The sequence below is a fragment of the Schistocerca nitens genome, chromosome 3, assembly GCF_023898315.1.
Source record: "Schistocerca nitens isolate TAMUIC-IGC-003100 chromosome 3, iqSchNite1.1, whole genome shotgun sequence".
Classification (NCBI taxonomy): Eukaryota; Metazoa; Arthropoda; class Insecta; order Orthoptera; family Acrididae; genus Schistocerca; species Schistocerca nitens.
In genome coordinates, this window is record NC_064616.1 from 276,476,672 (window position 1) to 276,501,549 (window position 24,878).

The window sequence follows — 24,878 nt, forward strand, 5'->3', positions numbered from 1 at the left end:
CAACCAACCAACCGCATTCGGAAGGACGACGGTTCAATCCCGCGTCTGGCCATCCTGATTTAGGTTTTCCGTGATTTCCCTAAATCGCTCCAGGCAAATGCCGGGATGGTTCCTCTGAAAGGGCACGGCCGACTTCCTTCCCCATCCTTCCCTAATCCGATGAGACCGATGACCACGCTGTCTGGTCTCCTTCCCCAAACAACCAAACCAAAACAGATCCTAGAAGTTTGTAGCTGGGATTTCTGAACACCTTATACATGAATTTCCTTTAACTTCTGTGTATAGAGGTTTCTCACAATTCCCTGTTACGATTACTTTTTATTTATATACACATCAAAAAAGTTTTACATCACCTCGGTTCAGCGAGTTCTGGCACCTGTATAGAAAATTGGAATAGATATCAACATAAACATCATTTCTGCCCTTTTTATTGCTCATGAAAACCACACATTGCATGATGTACCACCATACAGAGCGACCTTCAGAGATGGTGGTCCAGATTGCTATACACCTCTAATACGAAGTAGCACGTCCTCTTGCGTTGATGCATGCCTGTATTCGTCGTGGCATACTATCCACAAGTTTATCAAAGCACTGTTGGTCCACACTGTCCCAATCCTCAAAAGCGATTCGGCGTAGACCCCTCAGAGTGGTTGGTTGGTCACGTCGTCCTTAAAGAGCCCTTTTCAATCTATCCCAGGCATGTTCGACAGCGTTCATGTCTGGAAAACATGCTGGCCACTCTAGTCGAGCGATGTCGTTATCCTGAAGGAAGTCATTCACAACATGTGCACGATGGGGGGCGCGAATTGTCGTCCATGAAGATAAATGCCTCGCCAATATGCTTCCGACATGGTTGCACTATCGGACGGAGGATTGCATTCACGTATCGTACAGCCGTTACGGTGCCTTCCGTGATCACCAGTGCCGTACGTCGGCCCCAGATGATGTCACCCCAAAACGGCAGGCAACCTCCACCTTGCTGTAATCGCTGGACAGCGCGTCTAAGGCGTTCAACATGACCAGGTTGCCTCCAAACACGTCTCCGACGATTGTCTGGTTGAAGGCATATGCGACACTCATCGGCGAAGAGACCGTGATGCCGATCCTGAGCAGTTCATTCGGCATCTTGCTGAGCCCATCTGTACCGCGCTGCATGGTGTCGTGGCTGCAAAGACGGATCTCGCCATGGACGTCGGGAGTGAAGTTGCGCATCATGCAGCCTATCGCGTACAGTTTGTTGTAAAACGACGTCCTGTGGTTGCACGAAAAGCATTGTTCAACATGGTGGCTTTGCTGTCAGGGTTCCTTCGAGCCCTAATCCGTAGGTAGCGGTCATCCACTACAGTAGTAGCCCTTGGGCGGCCTGAGCGAGGCATGTCATCGACAGTTCCTGTCTCTCTGTATCTCCTCCATGTCCGACCAACATCGCTTTGGTTCACTCCGAAACGTTTGGACACTTCCCTTGTTGAGCGCCCTTCCTGGCACAAAGTAACAATGCTCACGCGATCGAACCGCGGTATTGACGGTCTAGGCATGGTTGAACTACAGACAATACGAGCCATGTATCTCCTTCCTGGTGGAATGACTGGAACTGATCAGCTGTCGGACCTCCTCCGTCTAATAGGCGCTGCTCATGTATGGTTGTTTAAATCTTTTGGCAGGTTTAATGACGTCTGTGAACAGTCATAGGTACTGAGTCTGTGATACAATATCCACAATCAACGTCTATCTTCGGGAGTTCTGGGAAGTGGGGTGATGCAAAACTTTTTTTGATGTCTGTATAATAAAATGGTTGTGAACCTATACGCTTAACAATGTTTTGTAAGTAGGACAGGCGGTTTACAAACAGTAAAGGCTAAACGAACAGGGAAGACAAAATGCCTACAATATTAACGTAACGAGATTGGAAGTTGATGAAGGGGAAGAGTTTTATAAAAAAAATGAAAATATCAATAACTGCAGCAAAAAAGGAATGTGGACTTCTTTGACTGTATTTACAAAGTTAGAGAAACTCGCTTAAAAAATAAAATATTAAGGTACTTTTTGCAGGTGAAAAAAAAAAAAAAACCAGCTGGGATCAAGAAACTGCGTATGTAGGTATCATATCCAGTATTCTACAACAGCTATGAGAATACAGGAAAAACAGAACATATCGAATGATGGAAAAGAATAATATATATTTGATCTTGATTTTTGTTGGTCTATACGATGATGACAACAACAAGAACAATAATAATAATGATTAATAATAATAATAATAAGTAATTGCAGTAGTAAAAGAAGAAAAAGACGGAGAAAGAACAAAATTACTCAATTCGGCAGAAAAAAAGTTGGGCGATGTTTCATCGTGAACTTTACGTACCCTTACAGTCGAGTCAACAGTTTACCAAGATGGTCATAACTCATTTACCTCACAGCTTATGACACTTTATAACAACAGCGAGTTTTTAATTAGCAGGTGACATCGTCATACAGCCATAAATAGGCTGTTCACAGTCTCCTTCTTTAACGCAGGCATTGTGCAACACATTTTATAAATTGCAATAGCTACATTGGACAGGCCTGAACAGTTATAAGGCAACCAAGCGGAACCTTTATACAGACTACCTCACTGGACCGGCTATGAAACGCGGGCACCCGAATGTGAGTCCACTTTGCCAACAATATCTGTAATGTCTGTCACGTCGTCCCTGGCTGATTTACATATGAGGGTGGAACCAAGAGTAACAAGCCTTATACATACAGGACACGTTCTGTCTGTCACAGACCATTTACAAAATTACATAACACTCAGAACAGTTTGTATAGGTTGTACTATCCCAATATTTGAGCCATCGGAGGAAACATTTTCCAAATTGTCTAAATTTGGCCGTGGAGTGTCTACATCGGAATTTGTTCCACCTTTTCTCTGTTCTTTAAACGTTTTCCTTTTAGATCCCTTGTCACTGCAGGGAACACGAAAAGTAAAAGCGCCCAGGGTGCATGTGAAACCATTCATTTCTTTAATGACTAAAACCTGCTTAAAACTTAATACTGTGTTTCTGAGAGGTTGTCGTGGTGGAGCAGTCATTTATTTTTTCGCCACAATGTAGGCTGTGCTTTTCCGTAGGTCCTCATGCAGTTGTTTCATCAATCAATGGTTGGTTGTTTTGGGGAAGGAGACCAGACAGCGAGGTCATCGGTCTCATCGGATTAGGGAAGGACGGGGAAGGAAGTCGGCCGTGCCCTTTGAGAGGAACCATCCCGGCATTTGCCTGGAGCGATTTAGGGAAATCACGGAAAACCTAAATCAGGATGGCCAGACGCGGGATTGAACCGTCGTCCTCCCGAATGCGACATCAATCAATGGTTCAATGGCTCTGAGCACTATGGGACTTAACATCTGAGGTCATCAGTCCCCTAGAACTTAGAACTACTTAAACCTAACTAACCTAAGGACATCACACACATCCATGCCCGAGGCAGGATTTGAACCTGCGACCGTAGCAGTCGCGCGGTTCCGGACTGAAGCGCCTAGAACCGCACGGCCACCGTGGCCGGCTGTTTCATCACTTGAAGGTAGATGATTAACCGTAGTACCTTGGTAACTAAAATTCTGATTAACCTTTCCATTCACGACGAAAGAACAAACCAACACTGATTCCACATTTACCGTCCCCAGTTCTTCTTTCTTTGGTAGTGTTGATGAAGCAATCTTTCAGTGGCTCATTGGTTGGTTGGCTTCTGGGTCATGCTTATTTGGTTTCCGCTACTGATGTCAATTATTTTACTCGTGCCATAGCACCAGAAGTGCCTAGCAATTATGAGTGCCACTCGTCATTGCAGTCACGGTATGAAATGATCCTTCTAATATCTTATACGGATACTTCTACGTGTGTTAACAAGACATCAGATATCGTAGCAAAAATTGCTATTGATAGTGATTAATTCAAAAATAAAATTAATGCTTACGTTTTATTTGAATGAACCTGAAAATAACCGAATGACTGCAGCTTACAAGCTAACACGCCCTATCGGACCGAACAACTTATTCGTCTCGTCTGAAACCCTTAATCGCTGTAACTGGTGTATCGTTATTCAGAACTTTTACCACCATGTCTTTACCCAGCATGTTTAAGTAAAATTTTGATCTTATTTTCACAAGGGTTGCTCCAATAACAAATTACATGATGTTTTCGGTCTGGGCCTTCTTTCGTTTATCATGTGTAGAACCATTTTACACCTCATCAGGGCTCCCTTGCTGTTTCTCATTCCCGTGCATAGGTAATTATCTGTCCCGGTACGTGTGACACACACTTAGTGCACAGCCTCCACGTTAGACCGGCAGTGACGGGCATCTGTTCTCGAGAACCAAAAGAAATTGAATACAGAATCGAGAAGTTATACGAGCACAGCCTGACTGTTAGGGGCACCCTCAGCTCCCTCCACGCTATCGGCTGAAACGTACGTGTCTCGGTTGTCCAGCGAGTATCCAGCCTTGTTCATAATCTTGGATTTAATGTCATATGTTGCACCTGTTAAGAAAATATTTCTGTGTAAATGAAGCGAAACTACATGTGTTTGTGTAGCTAGGTTTTGTGCTAAAATTGTTACTTTGCATGAAAACAAACAAGTCTCTGTTTTCGGATTAGCGTGTTTTGTTTGCTATGAAGTCGACTTCGTGTGGTTTTAAGAAACGTACCAATTTCCCGAATTGCCCATTGATATGGAGCGCTACAACAGACCACTCTAAGCCATCCGGGCGGTGGCATACATCAGTCATTCAGCTCCCAGCAAAATACATTTTAATAAGAGCGTTTGTAGTTTTACATACACATTATGACCACCTGCTTAATAATTTGGTTGTCCATCTTTGGAACGAAATACATCACTGGTTCTACGTATCAGGGATCCGACAGTTTCTTGGTAGGTTTGTGGAAGTATGTCGCATTAGATGTCTAAGCGTATATCATGTAATTCGCGTAAACAACGGGCTACTGCTATGCGTAAGAAAGTGACGGCGTCCGATAGTGACTCAGATGGATTCCCTAGGATTTACATCAGGGGTATCTAGTCACTGAGACATCAACATGAGTTCACTATAAGGCTCCCCAAACCATTGTAGCACGGTTATGGCTCGACGACAAAGACAATTATACTGCTGAAAGATGACACCGCAGTCAGGGAAGACGTCGTCCTGAAGGGTTGCAGGTGGTTTGCAGCTGTTAGCGTGTAGTCGATTACTACCACAGGTCAGTAGTAGGGTAATAGCGGCGTCAGGGCAATTCTGATATCAAACTGGCATGCAAATTAATTAGATTGATCAATTAATCACCCCCTGACCACACCCACCTCCGATCCCGACAACACCCACCACCACTCCTGGATGACGTCACGTGTTTTTCTCAGCCTGCATGTGGACTCCAATCCATTTCCCCTCTCCACCTCCCCCCCCCCTCCCGATTTAGAGATGGTGCTATCCATTGTGTGGGAAACACTGAACAGATAGCTGCCTTGTGTTAAAGCTGTGTATAGAGACATTGCAGAGTATCTAACAAGGGAACCTCCCCATCGCACCTCCCTCAGATTTAGTTATAAGTTGGCACAGTGGATAGGCCTTGAAAAACTGAACACAGAGCGATCGAGAAAACAGGAAGAAGTTGTGTGGAACTATGAAAAAATAAGCAAAATATACAAACTGAGTAGTCCATGTGCAAGATAGGCAATATCAAGGACAATGTGAGCTCAGGAGCGCCGTGGTCCCGTGGTTAGCGTGAGCAGCTGCGGAACGAGAAGTCCTTGGTTCAAGTCTTCCCTCGAGTGAAATGTTTTGTGGTGTCACTGCCAGACACCACACTTGCTAGGTGGTAGCTTAAATCGGCCGCGGTCCATTAGTACATGTCGGACCCGCGTGTCGCCACTGTGTGATCGCAGACCGAGCGCCACCACACGGCAGGTCTCGAGAGACGTACGACAACTCGCCCCAGTTGTACGACTACGTTGCTAGCGACTATACGGACGAAGCCTTTGCTCTCCTTTGCCGAGAGACAGACAGAATAGCCTTCAGCTAAGTTAATGGCTACGACTTAGCAAGGCGCCAATTTTATCAGTGCATGTATCATACGAGTCTCATTTGTATCGCCACAATCTCCAGATGTCTCATCAAGAACGATGTATACAAGGATGTATTAAAAGTTAAGTATATTCCAAAGATACGTATTTTCTTTATCACATTCATTAAGTCTCCTGTTTCCGACCTCACTCCATCCTTCGTGAGTTAGCGCGTGCATCTTGGCCGCTTCTTTCAATTAGTGTGCGTAGTGTTGGCAAGTCTGCCGACACTACATGTTTAACTTCTTATTTTCAGTTTATGTGACAAACTCTTATGTTTCCACCACTTTTTTGGGAGTGATTATCACATCCACAAGAAAACCTAAATCGGGCAAAGTAGAAGAATCTTTTTACCCATTCGCCAAGTGTACTAGTTAGGTGGGTCGACAACATATTCTTGTCATGTGACGCACATGCTGTCATCAGTGTCGTATAGAATATATCAGACGTGTTTTCCTGTGGAGGAATCGGTTGACCTATGACCTTGCGATCAAATGTTTTCGGTTCCCATTGGAGAGGCACGTCCTTTCGTCAACTAATTGCACGATTTTGCGGTGCGGTCGCAAAACACAGACACTAAACGTATTACAGTGAACAGAGACGTCAATGAACGAACGGGCAGATCATAACTTTGCGAAAATAAAGAAAGTAAAATTTTCAGTCGAGGGAAGAATTGAACTGAAGACCTCCCGTTCAGCAGCTCCTCACGTTAACCACGGGACCACGGCGCTCCGGCCCTTACGTTCTCCTTAATATTGCATATCTTGCGCATGGACTACTCAGTTTGTATATTTTGCTTATTTTTTCATAGTTCCACACAACTTCTTCCTGTTTTCTCGATCGCTCTGTGTTCAGTTTTTCAAGGCCTATCCACTGTGCCAACTTATAACTAAATCTGAGGGGGGTGCGATGGGGATGTTCCCTTGTAAGTATGAGCAGTGTACATGTAGACGACTTCGAACAGTGGGGCAGTATGGTGCCGGCGAAAACTAATGTACTGGCAATAATTTTGAGAGAAATACATGCTGAATTCTCTGCTCACAAGAAGGCTTTATTAACTATATTCTGTACTGGCGTTAAGATAAAGAAAGGACCAGTTGATGTTAGTACATCCTGTGTACGATTACTGATTAAAAAATGTATATAACCACGTATGTGTTTTTTATTTCTTACATCTTATTATATTGCAAGCATTAAAGTTATTGCCCCAGTAATTTCACTGGAAACATGCAACAGCAGAAAATTATGTTATTGAACTAAATTCTCCGTAAAAGCACGTTGCCTGCCAGTCCTGTAATGGTCGGTATCATGGAAAGGGCAAAGTGTTCGTTGTTTTCTATAAACACCCACAGCACGCCAGTACCTGATGTAGTAGGTATCATGGCAGTGTGGGTGAGGCATCAAGACATTGTTGTAAGCGACTTGAGCTGTGACGGTGCGCAAGAAGACCGGAAGAATAAGAACAGTGTACTCCTTCCCGACAACATACGTGCAGCAATTGTAGGTCCATCCAACTACGGCAAGACAAATGTTCTCATGCCACTGCTCACGCATCCGGACGGAGTCCGCTTTGGACATGCATGTGTATTTTCAAAAACACTGTTTCAGTGCAAAAACCAACTATTGCAGGAGATTCTGCAGGGTGCAGATGGCGTGACATACACGACATTCAGTGGGAGCAGGGATATCCCGCTACCGGAAAAAGTAAAGGCAAACTCAATGTTCATATTTGACGATGTTGCTGCAGAAAACTAAGATTAAATTAGGCGATCTTTCTATTTCGGTCGCTATATGGCTGTTGAAGTGTTTCATCTGGGTCAGACATATTCCAGAATCCCAAAATAGCTGGTGAGGGATAATGCAAACCTAATTATAGCATTCAAAGAGGGCAATCTGAATTTAAAACATATTGACCACGCTCATGTAGGAGCCGACATGCCGATCCATTATTTTGTAAAGATATGTGCAGATTGCTGGAATCAATCACAGTATGGGTTTTTCGTTTTTGATAAAACAAGAAAACCGAATGATGGCAGGTACAGACTGAACTTCCAGGAGTTCCTATATGTATAGCCATGTAAAAAGGTGAGTACATCAGTATACGCATCACCATGGATAAATTCGCACGTATGCCTGGAGCTCAGTTTGATAGTATGGGTGTGCATAGATAAAACATTCGCTTATACATGGACGTGAAAATTCAAACTCTCGAACATAAAGTTGAAGGCGTACGCAATTTACTAGAGACGTACTGTCAGACCATTCTGAGACTGAACAATACACTGAATGAGCAAAGATGGCTCTGATCACTATGGGACTTAACATCTTAGGTCATCAGTCCCCTAGAGCTCAGAACTACTTAAACCTAACGAACCTAAGGACATCACACACATCCATGCCCGAGGCAGGATTCGAACCTGCGACCGTAGCAGTCCCGCGGTGCCGGACTGCAGCGCCTAGAACCGCACGGCCACCGCGGCCGGCACACTGAATGATCGGGTTAATGCAATCGAGAAGAAAGTAAACGGCTTAAATGAAAGGGGAATTGCTGTCAATGAGAACGGGACACTGTACGAACGGGTTAACGCAACTGAAAAGAAAATAGGCAACTTACTGAAGGGAAAATAGGTGTTACCGAGAAGGGGGAACGGCATAAGAAGAAGAAGAAGATTAGACACAGTGATAGTATAAGTAATTCTGAACAAAAAATGTTATATGAACATAGGTCCGCAAATGCTTCATTAGGGAGGTATGGACATTGAAAGGAACTTTAATTCTGCAAAATTGATGTGCACAACATGAACGTATACGCAATACAACTGGACCGTAACGTGATTTTATTGAAAACAATGTTATGGAGAAGAAAAATTATGTCACACATTTTTACATAATGTTTATTTACTTTGCATTTAGTACAAATGCATTACAACATGCATGATACATGTATCCCGTTGAAAAAGACGTAACACGGCTTTTACAAACGGCGATAACACCTATTGTACAGATGTTGTACAGTTCACAGAACAGGTTCGAATATCACACCATGAATGTCAAGGCAATTTTGCGCTGATTCGATAACATGTTGTGTTACTTGTTCAGTTGGCTGTGGTTGATTCCTAGTCAATTCAGCAGCGTCCATGATGCGACGAAGCAGCTCATCTCGTCTACTTACCTTCACTTTGTGCACCTTTGATTCCATCCTACCCCATAAACAGAAATTGATGTAAGGTCAGGTGGTCTTGGAGGCCAGTTAATAACACCGCCACGGCCAATCCAGTGATTAAGGTAGATGCGGTTGAGATGGTCCCTCACACGTAAGGTAACATGTGGAGGGGCGCCTTCATGTTGAAAGAACATTGCAGTTCGCTTGACTAAAGGAACGTCTTCCAATAGTTCCACAAATGAATTTTCCAAAAAATGCAGGTACCTCTCTCCCGTCAATCGCTGGTTCATAATAAATGTACCTATCAAAAGGTTACCGATCATAATGAACCCAACATTTATGGCAAAACGAACTTGGAAATTGCTGTCCACTGAAGCGACTGTATGTTCCCGTGAGCATAGATGATTATTGTGCGTGTTGTTTCTTCCATGTCGTGAAAACTGGGCTTCGTCAGTGAATAGTATGTGTGGAAGCAAATGTCTATTCTCAACTACCCAGTGACAGAATTGAAGTCGTTGGGAATTGTCGCCAACGTGGAGTTTTTGGACACGCTGTATGTGAAATGGATACAGGTTTTTCACATGTAATGTTTCCAATACAAGTGTCTATGGGACATTCATACGCAGGGACATTCTTCGTATGCTCGCACCAGGACTTCACTCAACTCTTGCGCTAATTTCTTCCTGTTCTTGCACGGTTTGTTGACGTGCACGCTCGGACGAAAAATGCCTACTTAGAAGAGAGTCTGTTGCACGCAAAGTGATAAACACTTTGGTAAACACCCTGCGATAAGGTAGAGCCGGAAAGCGCGTGTGCTATTATTTTCTTGCAGCGGTAGCACTACCGTCGCAGAAGCCATAAACATACACCATATCTGCGTATTCCTCATTACTGTAGACGTGTGGCATTGTTAGCAGCGCTTGTGCGAACACAGTTAACACCATACACTACGCAGCTAACCAATCCGTCGGCGGTACACTACACAATGCAGCTTACACGCCACAACTGCGCTAACAACGGGTGACTGTACTACGTACATCACATGCATAGCGTAAACATGGCATGTACCCGTGCATTATCTGCAAGAAAATCACGTTACGGTCCAGTTGTATAGCGTATACGTCCACGTTGCGCACATCAATTTTGCAGAATTAAAGTTCCTTTCAATACCCATACCTCCCTAACGAAGCATTTGCGGACCTATTTTCATATAACATTTTTGGTTCAGAATTACTTATACTACCACTGTTTAAAATATTGACCTTTCCTCCCCAAACACCCTGTATAAAACCTCACGCAGCACAGGAGACCGATTAGTATACATCGAGATGTCGACTAAGCATAAAGTCATCGAGGCACGGAAGGCATTCACAAGCTACCGTTGCTGAGGATAGGGCGTTTGGTGCGGGAGGAGATGGTGCGAAAAACCTTTATACCAGTTACTGAATCTCTCGGTGAACTCTAAACGAAGTTCCGCAACGACGACGATGATGCTGTTGCCGATTTTATTACCCGTCACAGCGACGCTAAGATAGACAAAACATTCGGTGGCAGTGGTGAGAAACCATAAATGTTAGGCAGACAGCCTATAACTTTATATGGAAAAAGCAATACAGATAGGCTATAAACAGTTTTAAAGAAAACCCGCTCTACTGACCCTTATCTTCCTAAGACCCACAAAAACCCTAAATTATTCGACTAAAGATAGATAAATGAATCGTGAAATATTGCCTTTAACTGATCTGCATAAGAATACAAAAAGTCGAAGCAATGTGAAATACAAATCCATTATAAAACCTATTTTGGATGGTGAAAAAATAGCAGTGGTGATGGTATTGACATTCAGCATAAAAGAGTGAGCAATCGACTCCCGTTGTATTTACGACGACCCCATCGAGCAAATAGACCGGCTACGACTGCTCATGGCTTCAACTGCCCCTGGTAATACACTTCATTCGAATGAAGTCGTTTCAGTAATTTATGAGCCTAGAGAGAGAGGCATCATCGAATAAGAATGGAGACTGTAGTTCGACAACTGCACAAACCAGCACGCAAAACATACCCTCGAAGATATGTTATGATTAAAGGTTTGAACGACCTGTGGCAGGCGGATCTTTGTCGACATGAGGGAATATTTACGTGTGAATAACGTATACAAATATATTTTAATGGTCATTGATACTTATTCTAAATATGCCCGTGCGTTACCCATGAAACCGAAAATAGGGAAGGAAGTCGTGCATGTGTTTGATAGATTGCTGCAGACGGGGACGATTCGAAGCCCAGACAACCTTCAAACAGATCACGGCGTTGACTTTTTCAACAGATATTTCAAGACTGCGATGGAGCGCTAGGTAATATATCACTACTCGACGTTCACCCACCTGAAGGCGAGTATCGTTGAACGTCTGAACAGAACAGTGAAAAACCAGTTGCGGATGCAATTCAATCTCCGTGGCTCACACAAATGGATCGATATCCTCCCGCAAATATCTGGCCGGGGTGGCCGATCGGTTCTAGGCGCTACACTCTGGAACCGCGCGACCGCTACGGTCGCAGGTTCGAGTCCTGCCTCGGGCATGGGCGTGTGTGATGTCCTTAGGTTAGGTAGTGTGGCGAAATAAATAAAAAAAATTAAATTTATTGATTTTTTGAAAAGAGGAAAAATTACGGACATGGGACTGTAACTTTACTATTTTTGAAGGGCTTTTTTACGCACTGTATTGACCGGCTTGAATGCGGACAAATTCAGTGCTGCGTGAAATATGCCTGTAATATAATTTACCATTCCGATTAATTACATTTTGTATTCTACGTCATTGTTGATTTGATCAGAGTTCTCACCTTAGACGTAGAATTAGTCCTTCTGCCACAATATTAATTCATTAGTCGCCATCGGTGTTCTTCTCTTTGTTGACCGTGTGTATCTTCCTGAGTCGGCATCGGTTCACTTCACGAAGACGGTGGAACCAAAGGAAATACAATGCAATGTCACTTTAAATAATTCTCATAAAACGTAGATACTTCTCACTATTTTTTATTCACAACACAATAAGACTTGCTGTGCTCGTCGCACAAACCATAAATACTAACTATATGGCTGCCTTTCCGCACGCCGGCCGCAGTGGCCGTGCGGTTCTGGCGCTGCAGTCCGGAACCGCGGGACTGCTACGGTCGCTGGTTCGAATCCTGCCTCGGGCATGGGTGTGTGTGATGTCCTTACGTTAGTTAGGTTTAAGTAGTTCTAGGGGACTTATGACCTAAGATGTTGAGTCCCATAGTGCTCAGAGCCATTTGAACCAACCTTTCCGCACACTCCAAAAATCACGTCCATCCTCCAAAAGGCCACAATCGAAAGTGTCCCTTAGCTCTTTGGAGTATGAAACAAAAGAGAATTCGATGTGAACATTACAAAGATTATAATCTACATGCTCCTCAATTTAATCTTTGGCGCAGCATTTAAGGTATTGTATGTCTCTGCATCGGAATGTGTCATTACAACTGCCCACCTGCTATATACTGTCACTAGAAAATTTTATTTGGTTGACAGGATACAGTAGTCGACCTTGCAATTGATAGGTTTGGGGGTCTTTTATTTACAAACTTCATTTTTACTGTCTCATTTTCATGGCACTGTGAATTCTTTGGTATTACTAAGTGTGTGTCAGTTTTTTGGCATACTGATGCTAATATTTACAAACCTTAATCCTAATATACAAAGTTTTGATTTATACTGAGAAAACGACGTCACGTAGTAAAGTTGTACAATAAAATATACAATGAATACAACGTTATTTACAAATGTTTCCTTCCTCATCAGAGGTGAAAATTAAGTCCTTGTATTGCTTTCTGTATTTATTCTGGGGCGACGAGCTTTGTTCGCTAGCCCCAGTGTTGAATATGGGCTGGTGATACTCGCGCCTGATTGTTTGGTCGTCCGTTAGCGGGCGACGTTGGTTGAATGCACGCGCCAGTGCACTGAATATACGAGTACATCGACGTGCGGGTACCGTCGAGACTTCCGAACCTCAGTATGCGTGTGCTTTTTGTAGTTCCTTCCAGTACTTAGACTGGATACGACGAGGTACATTGGAATATGTGCCCCGAAGAACACACCACACAATGTGCGAGGCGGAGGACGATCCCTTCGATGCAGCTCCAGGTAAGAAGCGTACCATGTCAAACTTGTTTCGCATTGTCCTTTCCTATTGTGACGCCATGGGTCGTTTGACGATACAAGCTTCAGTTTTCGATGTCACTTGTTTATGCTCGCTGACACTTGCAACGTAGCACTACTTTGCACAATTTTAATTTCTACACACACCACTTTAACCGCGAGTATTGCGATCGAAACTTCCTTTTTCACTACACTTTTTTCTTCGCATTAACCCCTTTTACCTATTGTACCGAGATTCATTCGCCCCAATACTTCAGGTCAATGTACATAAGTATTCACAAATTTGTAAGTCACAGGACTTGGCATGAAATACAAAATACATCACATACAGTGGAATAACATATAACACATACAATACATTGGTTACATTAATTACAGGAAAAAACTATCGACGAAAATTGAAAAAAATTTTTTGACCACTCATAGTTGCTTCTTCGTCTTGGACTTTACTGACACACACACCTTTTTCCATTAATCTGTTAGAAGGAACAAGTCCTTTGTTTTCATTCTTGAACTCGAGTGTAAGTTAACGACATATACACTTTTTCGGTACCCTGCACCATTCCCTCAGTATTCCAAAATAATTCAGGGTGTGCTGAGCATCATCTCCTCATACTAATAATACATAACTGCCTTACGGTCCATTGATACGCAATCATTCCATATTTTCCTTCTTTACACTTTAACTTTCGCTTTCGTACATATACCCTCGTGTATAGCTTATATATTCTACAGGGTTGTTTGCTGAGTGCTTTAGGTGTTTCCTAACGTTAATGTGTCTCTCTCTCTATAAACCCTAGGTATTTGTTTTGAGGGCGATTCAGTTCGTTACTCACGTTGCATGGATCTGTTTATTATTTTCCCATTTTAAAGCTTGTGTCATTCTCTTCCTTAGTCACAAAAATTAACGCGTTTGCCTTGTTGTTCATTCTGAAACTCGCTCGCTGCTGTGTAATGTAAATGTATGCGTTATCTCTTTTCTTTCCTCTTTGCTGCTTTTTCCCTATATGTTATTGTGTGTTGTTCTCGTGCACATAGCCTTTCTTCCGGTTATATATCTGCATTATTTATTTTTTTCTATTGAGCTATTTTCTTTGTCCTTCCGTCCAAGCTAAGATTTTACTCAATATAATATAATATTACAATACCGTCCATGACCAGTATGTACTTGTATGCTCACTTTTATTACGTAGTACCAGCTTATAGCCCGCATCTCGTGGTCGTGCGGTAGCGTTCTCGCTTCTCACGCCCGGGTTCCCGGGTTCGATTCCCGGCGGGGTCAGGGATTTTCTCTGCCTCGTGATGGCTGGGTGTTGTGTGCTGTCCTTAGGTTAGTTAGGTTTAACTAGTTCTAAGTTCTAGGGGACTTATGACCACAGCAGTTGAGTCCCATAGTGCTCAGAGCCATTTGAACCATTTGAACCAGCTTATAATTAAATTTTCTAAGCTACTATTGACAAGATCTGTGTACCCTTTTCTTTCTTGTTTTTGAATGACTTTCGTCATTGTGTCTCATAGTAAGCATGGTCTCAAAACTTTTGAACATTCCGCGCATGTGCGCTTATGTACCACGACTGTACTGTAGGCGCGGGGAAAACTCTGCATTGTTGGTGAAAATTATTCGTGATAGCCGCCATCGTGTAATATGAGTCACGTGTCGTCTGGACTCGACCGCGCATGCGCCTTCGCGCTTTGTATACTCTCAGCTGATCCGACAGGGAAGGGGGAAGGTTTCTCCCCGGCTTGCTGCCTACAGCGCGGCCAATGACCTCGTCTTGCTATGCAGCTATCGCGTGCTCATCAGCTGAGCGTTAGATTAGATTAGATTAGATTAGTTTTCGTTCCATAGATCCGTGCTGAGGAGATCCTCGTGGATGTGGAACACGTCAATTTTTTTTTTTTTTTGGTTAGCTGAAATAACAATACTAATAGTATGAATATATACAATACATCATTTGTTTCTATTAAATTATTCATCAATGGAGTAGAAGGAGTTGGCCACTAGTAAGTCTTTCAGGCTCCTTTTAAACTGATCTTTATTTGTAACTAAATTTTTTATGTTTACTGGCAAATTATTGAAGATGAGTGTTCCTGAGTAGTGGACCCCTTTTTGAACTAAAGTAAGTGCTTTTAAGTCCTTGTGCAGATCATTTTTGTTCCTGGTATTGTATGTATGAACTGAGCTGTTTGTTGGAAAAAGATATATATTATTTAGAACAAATTTCATTAATGAGTAAATATACTGAGAGGCAGTAGTTAGTATACCCAGTTCTTTGAAGAGGTTTCTACAGGACGTCCGTGAATTTACTCCACAAATAATACGTATTACACGCTTTTGTACTCTGAAAACTTTTGTTTGACTTGAAGAGTTACCCCAAAATATTATACCATATGACATTATGGAATGAAAGTAGGCAAAGTATGCAAGCTTTTTCATTTTTATGTCGCCTATGTCTGCTAACACTCGAATTGCAAATACAGATTTGTTAAGGCGTTTCTGCAGTTCTGCGGTGTGCTCTTCCCAACTGAATTTATTATCAAGTTGTAATCCCATGAATTTAAGACTGTCAACCTCTTCTATCTGCTCTTCTTTGTATTTTATGCATATGCTGGGTGGAAACCTCTTACAGGTTCTGATTGCATATAGTGAGTCTTTTCGAAGTCTAATGTCAGTGAGTTGGCTTTAAACCATTTATTAATATCCATGAAAATATCATTAGCAGATCTTTCTAGAACTACACTTGACATACTATTTATTGCAATACTTGTGTCATCTGCAAACAAAACGAACTCTGCTTCTGGCAGTGTAACTGATGAGAGATCATTAATGCACACAAGAAAAAGCAATGGCCCTAAGATGGATCCCTGTGAGACACCACATGTAATTTCTTCCCATTCTGATGATGACTGATGACTTAATTCACTAGTCCCTTGCACTGACACCCGTTGTTTCCTGTTAGTGAGGTATGACTTGAACCATTATGCAGCACTGCCCGTGACACCATAGAACTCTAATTTACTTAAAAGGATGTTGTGGTTCACACAATCAAATGCCTTTGACAAATCACAGAAAATACCTACTGCTGGTAATCTGTTATTTAATGAATTAAGTACCTTTTCACTGTAGGTGTAAATAGCCTTCTCGATATCAGAACCCTTCAGAAATCCAAACAGTGTTCTTGATAATATGTTATTTGTGGTCAAATGGTTGAGCAGCTGCCTGTACATTACTTTTTCTAAAATTTTTGAGAATGCTGGCAAAAGTGACATCGGTCTGTAGTTTGATGGTATCTCTTTATCCCCTTTCTTGAATAGAGGCTTAACATCTGCATATTTTAGCCAGTCAGGAAATGTCCCAGTTATAATTGACTGGTTACACAAGTAACTTAGAATTGTTCTAAACTCACAAGAACATGCCTTAATTAACTTTGTTGATATTTCATCGTACCCACTACAATGCTTTTTTTTAAAGATTTTATTATGGACATTATTTCTTTTGGTGAAGTGAGTGATATATTCATGTACTTGAAGCTATTTGTGAAGGCTAGTTTCAGATAATCAAGGGCATTATTTACTGATCCTGAAAGTCCCATTCTATCAGTAACGGATATAAAGTACTTGTTAAATAGATTTGCCACACTATGCCCATCAGTTAGTAATGTGTCGTCTACCCCTAGTGCTATTTGCTCCTGTTCCTTTCTGGTTCTACCAGTCTGCTCTTTCACTATATCCCATATTGTTTTTATTTTGTTCCCTGACATTGCTATCTTCTTCTCGTAGTGCATTTGTTTAGACGTCTGAATTACTTTTTTTAATGTTTTACAGTATTCCTTGTATTTAGCTAAATCATCAGCATTGGAGCTATTCTTGGTCGACAGATACATTTTCCTTTTTGTCTTACAAGAAATCTTTATTCCTTGTTTAATCCATGGTTTTTTTATAGACTTCTGTTTAATTTGAGTAACTTTTAGAGGAAAACAGTTTTCAAACATGGTACTGACATTGTTCATGAACGTGTTATGTTTTTCATTCATGTCATGAGCACTATAAACATCTTTCCAGTTCATATCTTTGAGCAGTTTTCTAAAACACTCAATTTTTGGTTGATTGACTACTCTCCTGTACTCAGATTTAGCAGTCTTGATAATCTGCTTAGAATTTACATCTAAAACAAGGAGCTGCATGTCATGATCTGATAGTCCATTTATAACAGGTTTTATGATATGATTTTGTTCCTTTGATTTGTCTATAAAATGTTATCAATGGCTGTCCTTTAGGATTTAGTGATCCTAGTTTGAAAGTTTACAGTGTGAGTTAGATTGAAAGACAACATTACTAACTGCAGTGAATGTTTACTGGAAGATTGCATTAGAAAATCTGTATTAAAGTCATCAGCAATCAAAATTTCTTTGTTTCTTCCTGTTAAATAACACAAAAGAGCTTCTAGATGATGTAAGAATAGATTATAATTTCCTGCAGGTGCTCGGTAAATAGTTATTATTATATAGGATCTGTTATGGAACTCTACTTCTGTTGCACATGCTTCTAGATGCTGCTCTAAACAGAATTTATTAATGTCAATGTTCTTGAATTTATGGCAGTTTTTGATAAATGTGGCAACCCCTCCTCCATCCATATCCACTCTGCAGAAGTAGGAAGCTAGCTTAAATCCTGAAATGTCTAACATATCTATATCAGTGGTCACTTGATATTCAGAGAGGCAGATTATGTCAATTTGGTTAGATGAATTCATTTCATCGATACAAATGAGTAGTTCATCAACATTATTTCTAGGTCCCGGAATGTTCTGGTGTAATAAAGATAACTGATACTGCATACTAATGGGATTGTAACTGCTTTGGTGAAGATGAACTGGCAGTTTCTGATTACTTTCTGTTAAACACTGTTTAAATGGAGGCTGTATGATAAAATCTGACTCCTGTTCATCTATTTTCTCAAACTGAGTGTGTCTGCCAATCTCTCTTAAAACTCGTTTTCTTTCCCCCTTCCCTATCCTAAAAAAGGCATCCCTCTGACACCTGTGACCACTGGTATTTTACCACTTGTGCCAGTGTCCCCCCTTAAGTTTTCTGCAATCAACCCGGACGGTTTTCCCTTCCCTTTCCTATTGAGGTGAAGGCCATGCCTAGTGTAGTCCCACCTATCGATAGCATCCACAGGAATCAAACCAATATAGGACCCTATATCCGTCCTAAGCAGCCACTCCAACTCCAAGTTCACCCTCCCTACGGAAGAGTTCAAATGAGGCCGATCATGGCGTCTCAACACAGACACAAATCCCACACTCGTATGCTTCGTTGCTGATGCTATCTTCACCAGGTCACTCTCTATGGAATATTCAGAGTCTCTGCCAATGCTATTTCCCGGACCACCCACTATAACCACGGCATCCTCCTTTGTGAAATCCTTGCATAAAGCACCTACATCCTCTGTTACCTGACCCAGATCTGCACTAGGCTTGAAAAAGTTTGTGACCTGGTACTCTGGACCTAGATTTTCCTGCAGTAGTTGGCCAACACCTCTACCATGGGAACTACCTAACAACAGAACTTTCTATCTCTTTACAAATTTCCCTACCTTTTTCAAGTCCTTGAAAGCTTGTTGTGCCCTCTCTACAGCTTCAGCGTTGGATTGCAACTTCGACGCGTGGCTTGTTGCTCGTCTCAAGCGAACAAACTCTGGCCTTCGCGTTAATTTGGCATTGTTCCTCTTCCTTAAATAACTGAGTTAGACTACAAAAGTACCGTGTGGTTTATTTTATAGTGTTAAGACTCACAGTAACACATGTTTCATTAGGTGTGGTTAACTATGCGTTTTAAAGCTGGCATATGCCCCCAGTTGGTTACTAGTTTCGATGTTTAATTGAAACTTCATTTATGTTTTCTAGTTTAATGCATGTTTTTCACTAACTGTCAATCTTTTTCAATGTACTTCTTAAACTACGAACACCGGACTTAGATTTTCGTGTTCGCAAGTTTCTTAGGTTAATGACAGCTATTTTACTATGTGATCCAAGATTGTATAATTTCAATTTTGCTAAAATAACATATAACCTTTAATGAAAAAATTCCTTGATATCCTTGCGGGGGTATAACACTTTCACCTTGCCCGTTTGTGTGTTACCTAACAGATTGTAAGTAGGCTGTTTAGGTTTTTTTATTGGTAACGCCACCTCAGTATGAAAATCACTGGCTGTGCCGTGTGCAGTCTGTGGCTGCTTTACATTGTTGTAATACTCGCCATTGTAGTGTTAGGCAGCTGGCTGCGAACAGCGCGTAGCGTTGCGCAGTTGGAGGTGAGCCGCCAGCAGTGGTGGATGTGGGGAGAGAGATGGCGGAGTTTTGTAATTTGTCATGAACTGCTATATATATGATGATATCAAGGTAAATACATTGTTTGTTCTCTATTAATATCTTTCATTTGCTAACTATCCCTATCAGTAGTTAGTGCCTTCCACAGTTTGAATCTTTTATTTAGCTGGCAGTAGTGGCGCTCGCTGTATTGCAGTAGCTTGAGCAGCGAAGATTTTTGTGAGGTAAGTGATTTGTGAAAGGTATAGTTTAATGTTAGTCAGGGCCATTCTTTTGTAGGGAATTTTGAAAGTCAGATTGCGTTGCGCTAAAAATATTGTGCGTCAGTTAAAGCACAGTCTTGTATAAATTGTTCGAAAGGGGACGTTTCATATGTCGACCCTTAGCCGAGGATACCTCACTGGAATCTTCTGATTTTTTCTTGTAGTTTGTGTAATTAGTGTAGCTTTTGTTTACTGCTAGCGCGTAATTGTAGAGAAAATCTCCTTTGTAGTTGCAGTCTTTCATTGTTGTACAGTAAAACAGTTGTGGCATGCATGTAGATTTGCACAAAGTATTTCGCAGCCGCAATTAACTACATATTATTTTCAGTGCTATGTTAATGTGTTCTTTTATTTTTGCTCTTCAAATTGTGCTTTTCTGTGTTATCGTGTGAAATATTGTGACAATAATGGCGTGTGAAAAACGTAACACTAGGCTACAAAGTAAACTGAGAAATAATAGCGACGACGAGCGTAACTTGCCAGCACCACTGTGTAATGAATTAACAGACATTCAAAGTAGTAATTTGGTAACTGTGCATAGGGAAATGGAGCGACCGTCAAACAATGGCGTAGGCAGTGAAACAATTAGTGAGCAGGGAAGCATTATCGATCGATCGGTCGGCAATAGCTCGGCTCGGGAATCCGAAATGACACGACACGATCTCGCAAATACTGTAGATTCAGGTTTTGGATCCTCACCGTTTTCTCAAATAAGTCAACACACATTTTCTGCTTGTCAAAATGTGAATGTTTCCGGTGCAAATTCACTGCCGAAAAGCACTGAGGAACATGTTCCAGACACCAGTGCATTGTTATTACAATTAATACAACAAATGGGACAAACACAACAAAAGCTTCAAAAGTTAGACACAATGGAACAAAATCTTCGAAATTTAGACACAGTGGAACAAAATCAGAGACAAACACAGCAACAGTTAGACACAATGGAACAACACCAGAGACAAACACAGCAACAGTTAGACACAATGGAACAACACCAGAGACAAACACAGCAACAGTTAGACGCAATGGAACAAATCTTCAAAAGTTAGACTCATTGGAGCAAACTCTTGAACAAACACGTGAGGATTTAACTAATGAATTACATCACATTGAATCGAAATGTCAAAAAGTCTGTAATGACGTAAAAACACAAATTTGTGAGCATTTCCAACCTATTTTTTCGCGTCATGAAAATGCACTACAGAATCACGAAGCAGCCATAAAAGAACTGCAAACTATTGTTCATGAAAATCATGAGACCTTGCAAGCTAAATTTGACTCAGTTGCATCTACCGATTCGGTTACGCAACTTGCAAAAACTCAGGAAAACTTAAAGGACACAGTAGATACTCTGAAACTTGGTTCAGAAAAACACACTGAGGAAATAAGTACACTATCGGATAAAGTAGCCGAACTTTCAGATCAGTTCACTAACTTATCTACAAAGGTAGATGATGATCTGAATGACACAACACCTGTAGCCTTCACTGACACTGAAGAGTATGAAGAAATTAGAAAATTCAAACAAAATCAAAATCAAATCAATACACAGTACAAAAGAGAAATCCGCGAAGTACAAGATCAGCTGACACAGGTAATACAAGAATTACGTATTTCAGAGGACACTCGCGCCCCAATACGGGAAGAGGGACATACAAATACGGGACAACCACAAAATAATAACACAAGACGATTCCGAAATTATGAAAGAAATTGGCAAGGCACACCGAATTTTGAGATGGAACCGCCGACACGACGTAACAATGACCGATATGCTACTCGCCGACACGATGATTTTGACTATAAGCTGTTCATTACTACACGTAAATTCAAAACTTTTAAGAATTCTGCCAACGACATTCATCCACAAGCGTGGCTCCATCAATTCTCTCATTGTTTTCCTCCCAACTGGTCATTAGAACACAGATTAGAATTTATGTGTGGCTACTTAGAGAATGAACCAGCTGTAAGAATGCGATCGGTCATTCACGACTGCCACAGTGAAGGAGAATTTTACCATGCCTTCCTCTCAGCATATTGGTCTCAAGCCACACAAGACCGAGTAAAACATGGCATCATAATGATGAAACATTTCCAAAAATCTGAATTTTCCAGTCTTGTGAAATATTTTGAAGACATGTTGCACAAGAATCAGTACCTGTCAAACCCATACAGCCCCTCAGAACTCATCCGCATTTGCTTAATCAAATTACCTGAACATTTACGACATATTATTTTGGCAGGACGTTGCAAAGACGATATTGAAGCTTTTCAGGGACTGTTACAAGAACTGGAAATTGATACTGACAATCGCGGAACGCAGGAGCACAACAATTACAGATTACATCCGTCGCAATTCCGCGATGAAAGAAATAATAACTGGACGCGACAAGGCTATTCTCACAACACAAATCGTGACCGAAACAGACACCACCCGTATGACAACCGTTGGCAGAGTAGTAATAATTACAGGGAAAGATCACCTCTCTGCGGTAGTGACTATCACAGAGACAATCAGAGAAACAGACAATATGGGAACCAAAACAATTATTATTACGAGAGACAGAATAACTTTAGACGCAACGGTCCAGCGCGCAGTTACGATTCAGGGAGAAATTCTCCACCACGTGACCGACAAGAAAGAAACTACAGGAACTATCGACATGACGACAGACGATGTGATCGTAACGACAGACCTGAATTGCATCAGAACTGGCGGGATTCTAACAGAGCTGGGCCCTCTCGGCAAGGCGAATTTGTAGAAGTTAGGTCTCCTAATCCCAATAACGACGCGCGCCAACAAAGAGACAGACAATGACTCGCACAGCAGGCAGCTGCGTGCGGCCGCTGGCTCAGGGAAAAATAACATAGACGCTAACCTTGAGAAAATTTTTAGCATTCTTTACCGATGTGCCATATACCACATGATAATTCCACTGAAGCTGAAACTCTGCGTACTAGCAAGAGTAAAGGTTTACGCTACATTTCACATGTAAAACCATTTATTGAGAGATAATCTGCTTTTTAACTTTGTCTTTGCCATAAAACTTTTCACTTCACATTTCTAGTATGCTTTGTCCGACTTAAGAAACTGTTAACATGCAACAACGTTTGAAGTTAAATATCCAGTCAAGAACCAAGAGAACATATTTAAACAGAAATTACGAATGCATTGTTATAGTGAACAGACGACACAGTGTTATTGTGTGTGTACATTCTTGCTTGTTAGTTGCACGATTATGTAATGACTATAAGGCTCTCATACTTAGAACATTTACCAGTACTGCTAATGAGATTTTAATGCAACATTTTGGTTTACTTGCAAATACATTATGGATTCAAAGTACTTTCAGTGAGATACCAGATGACACAGTGGTTAGTTTATGTGACAACTACACGGTTTTATCACGACGCTACTAATGAGTGACAATTTACAATGTTGCTTTTGCGGTGTATCTGTTTTATATCTGCACAGTTTTTCTGAATTCTTTTGGAAAGAAAAACATGTTTTATTAGTAACTTTTGTGGTATAGCTACAATGAGACAGCCTTTTCCGTAGCACAACAATACGTTACAGTACAGTACTTCCTTCATCACAACAATAAGCGTAATAACTACGATATCTATACGCAAAGCATTTCACTTTTGTTTATCATCAGGTAAGTACATTGACTTCTGCAGAACTGAGCTTTCGGAGGACGATAATTACGACACTTCCACAAAATTATCTTACAGCAAGACGCACATTTAGCGCTATAGGACACGTATTTGAGTGATTAATTTTATACTTAAAACATTTATTTTTAAAGATTTTTGAATTACAAAGAAAGTTTTCCGTGATACATTTCATTCCATTGCTGTAATTTGTAACACCTGAGGGTATAATTACATTTATCCTCAGGGGGGTACACGCTTACTTTGTGTACCATGTGTGTGGCAACCACAAGGAACCCTAGCTAATATGGTATTTGCTTATACAACTTTACACATCGGTACCATATTTCTCCAACACATAAATTACACAGCTATCTGATTATTTGACAGAGAAATAAACATTCTTTTTACTACGTCAGTGACAGATGTTTACGCAATTACACAGTTGGATAACTTCACACTTACGAAATTGTAAGTTGTTTGTGCTTTGTGAACTGTTCATATTTTTTCAGAACCATTGTGATACTATGAGAGCTTTGAATGATGTATTTGGTAAGGGAGCATGATTTTAAAGTACATTTGAGGCAGATGACACTTTTGACATGAGCAGAGAATTTTCTTTAGCTTTGGAATTATTGCAGAAAGCTACGACGTTTTTGAGATTTGACTGAGTTATTATGATGTTATTATTACGACGACGATGTGTATTATGCTGTTGAGATATGTTTATGATCAATAAGCTGATGCTATATAAGGAATGTAATTACGTGTTTATATGTATATGAATAATGGATAGAAGTTAGGGACTCTTGACTTGTGAAAAAGGATGTTGGAAACCAGTTAAAATAAAATTTTATAGATGTACTAATATAAATATTTTCTGTCTCCAGATCCAGTAAATAATAGTTTTGTGATATATTTCCAAAAAATGAGGGAGCATAAAAAGACATTTCCCTTCACAGGAATTGCATAAACAATTTCTTTACGATTTGGTAACTTATCTGCTAGTGTAAGTTCTCGTGATGCATCACTCTAGTGTTAAGATGTGACGTAAGTTTTAAACATGGCCATTTTTACTGTAATATTTTTTCTGCTTCAGCTATGTCATGTTTAGGTATAAGTTGCTGCTGTTTGCCAGGCATAATGTTACTGAATTTGACTTTGTATTACGCTGTTCAGCCAGTTTTACTACT